Here is a 3,355-nt window from a genome sequence, read left to right as displayed (position 1 = left end):
ACATATTTTTATCCCATGCTTAGCACATTTTATGAATGATTTTTCCTTAAATTTGGTGAATTCGATGCTCCTAATGCCTTAATTTCATGTTTTATACTTAGGTGAGCATAGGAGAGTGAAAGGAACGAGAAACAAGCCAAAAACGGAGAAAATGGGCCAACGTATGAAATCAACACGGCTGGACTTCCTCACACAGGCAGACCATACGGCCGTGTCAATTTGGAAGAATCAAAGCATGACTCACACGGGTAGACCACACGCCCGTGCCTATTTAACAGGCTTGACCACGGCCTGAAGTAGTCGCACATGGGCGTGTCACACGGGCGTGTCCCTGTCGAGCCCAAGCAGAGTCCTATTCGGAAAAGGCCACTTTTGAGGGCTTTTAGGCATTCCAAAGCCTATAAATACACCCTAGAAGAGGAGAAGAGGAGGGGCGCACAGGAGGAAGCAAGGAATTGCTCAAGGAAAGCCAATTGATCCATCTCAGAAGCCAAATTCACCATCAAGACTGAAGATCTCCCTTCAAATTTCCTCAGGAGTTTTGAGTTTTCTTATGTTTTGTTATTTTTATTCTTTTGAGATGTTTTCTTTCAATAGTATGAACTAAAACCCCTAAATACCTAAGGGGAATGAAACCTAAGGCGGATCTTGTTATTATTATCTGAATTGTATGATAAATATTTGACTTGTTCTTAATTATGTGTTCTTAATTCTTGTTTTGATATTCTAGGATATTGATTCAAGTTAAGTTCTTATTCAGAGGAAGAATAGACCTTGTCTAAGAATAAATTTGTCATAATTAAGCGGAGTTGATTGCGCGCCTAGAGATAGGGTGACAAGATTTTGCCAGATTAGGGTGAAACCTAATAAGGATATCCATAGATCGAGTTAATGCAACCCTAGGGCGTTAATTAGAAAGAGATTTCAATTATTCAATCTAGGGTTAGATGTTGTTAGTTTCGAAAGAGATAATAATATAACTTAGGGATCTCTACGGAACAAGTCTAGGTGGATTTTTCCTTAGGTATTGTCTCAATTAATCGAGTTTTTCCAAAAGTATTTTCCCCAAATTTCTTTTCTGTGATTTCTTAGTTTAATTAATTAGTTAGATAAACAAAACCCTTTTATTTTTTTTAGGCTAGATAATAAAAAAGAAGTTGATACTAGTACTTTTAGTTCATTTGGGTTCGATAATCTGGTCTTGCTAAAGCTATAGTACTGGTCGATAGGTACACTTTCCTTCATCGTGATAATAGTTAGTTTCAAGAACGATTTATTATAAATATTTAAAACCTGTCACGAATATCGCGTATCAAGTTTTTAGTGCTGTTGCCGAGGAACTAAGATATTAGGAACATTCGATTTTTATTACTTTAGCCATTTACTTTTACTGCAATTTAAATTTTATTCCAATTTTTATTACTTATTCTTCTTTTTCCCTTTTTCTGGCAGGTTCTTATAGTTTATGACTAGAAGAAGCCCGTTAGGACCATTACTTTTTGATAGTAAGATCGATCGCACAGTTTGCAGAAACCGAAGAGAAATAAGGCGAAGCTTACATTACACAGAAGAGCAAGAGGAAGATACTTCAACCACCACCGAAGAGATGGCTGAAAACCAAGAAAATCTATTACCTCCTTCGATTGCTGTTAATCAAAATCCTGTGCCTCGCACTATGTATGAGTATGCTAAACCTTCTTTAATAGGAACTAAATCGAGCATAGTTAGACCTATTGTAGCTGCAAATACTTTTGAACTGAAACCTAACACAATTCAAATGATACAACAATTTGTTCAGTTTGATGGTTTGCAGGACAAAGATCCCAACGCTCACTTGGCAAACGTTTTGGAACTATGCGATACATTTAAAATTAATGGTGTTTCTGATGATGCTATTCGCCTTCTGTTATTCCCTTTTTCTTTGAGAAACAAAGCTAAACAGTGGTTGAATTCGTTACCACAAGGGTCAATCACTACTTGGGAACAAATAACCAAAAAGTTTTTACTAAAATATTTTTCGTCGGCTAAAATGGATAAATTACGTAATAATATCTCTTCTTTTATGCAGATGGATTTAGAAACACTCTACGATGCATGGGAGAGATATAAGGACCTTTTGCAAATATGTCCTCATTATTGGTTACCACTCTGGCTACAGGTTCAAACTTTTCATAATGGCCTGAATCTTTCAACTCGACAAATGGTTGACGCAGCTACTGGAGGAACCATCAATAATAAAACACCTGAAGATGCCTATGAATTTATAGAGGAGATGTCACTGAATAACTATCAGTGGCAAGTCATGAAAACAAAGCCAAACAAAATAGCCGGTGTTTATAACGTCGATTCGGTCACAATGCTCTCTAATCAGGTAGAACTCTTGAATAAGAAAATTGATGGTTTTCTTAGTTCTTCACAGGTTCACCCAGTAATGCAGTGCGAAGCAAATGGAGGTGGATCGAGCAATTCAGAATACCCACCTTATGGCCACAACATGGAGAACCAGCAGTTAAATTACATGGGTAATAATCCTCGATCTCAAAAAAAATCTTTATAGCAATACTTACAATGCAGGTTGGAAGAATCATCCAAATTTTTCATGGGGAGGCCAAGGAAATCAGAAACCATCACCCCCACCAGGCTTTCAGCAACCACCATACCAGCAGGAGAAAAAGCCGAACCTTGATGAGATGCTAACCAAATTCATCTCGGTGTCAGAGACTCATTTTTAGAATACTGAGACAACACTCAAAAATCAACAAGCATCAATCCAAGGGCTCGAAACTCAGATTGGACAGCTCACCAAGTTGATTTTCGAATGACCACAAGGTAGCCTGCCAAGCAACACTGAATCTAACCCAAGGGAGCAACTCAACGCAATTTCCATTCATGATGAGGAAGGGTTAGTGGCAAAACCAAGGCCAGAACCGGTGGTAAGCAAAAGTAAGAATGAGGTAGGCCAAAACGAACAAAAATCGGTAAGTACAAAATATAAACCTCGTGTGCCATACCCCAATGCGACAAGGAAAGACCGCTCAGACGAACAATTTGGTAAATTCCTTAAACTTTTAAAGAAACTACATATTAACCTACCATTTATTGAAGCACTTTCGCAGATGCCGAACGCAGTTAAATTTTTAAAGGAGCTTCTAGCAAATAAACGAAAGTTAGATGAAAGGTCGCATGTGGAGCTGAACGCGGTTTGCTCAACCATTCTTCAGAATAAGCTACCTAACAAACTAAAAGATCCAGGGAGTTTTATGATTCTTTGTTTAATTGGTAGTTTAGATGTTAATAATGCATTGGCTGATCTAAGGGCTAGTATTAATATTATGCCTTACAAATTGTTTAAGCA

The 3,355-nt window shown here is 37.6% G+C and overlaps 1 non-coding gene across 1 annotated transcript; it reads right to left on the bottom strand.

Annotated features, from left to right (window-relative positions):
- Window positions 1–2,035: 2,035 nt before the first annotated feature.
- Window positions 2,036–2,142, bottom strand: LOC128282067 (small nucleolar RNA R71). The gene has a single exon (XR_008272354.1). It is a non-coding gene; the product is annotated as a small nucleolar RNA R71 (small nucleolar RNA).
- Between the last annotated feature and the right edge of the window lie 1,213 nt (window positions 2,143–3,355).

This window comes from Gossypium arboreum, chromosome 1, assembly GCF_025698485.1.
Source record: "Gossypium arboreum isolate Shixiya-1 chromosome 1, ASM2569848v2, whole genome shotgun sequence".
In the NCBI taxonomy this organism is placed as follows: domain Eukaryota; kingdom Viridiplantae; phylum Streptophyta; class Magnoliopsida; order Malvales; family Malvaceae; genus Gossypium; species Gossypium arboreum.
This window is presented reverse-complemented; position numbering and strand designations above follow the sequence as displayed.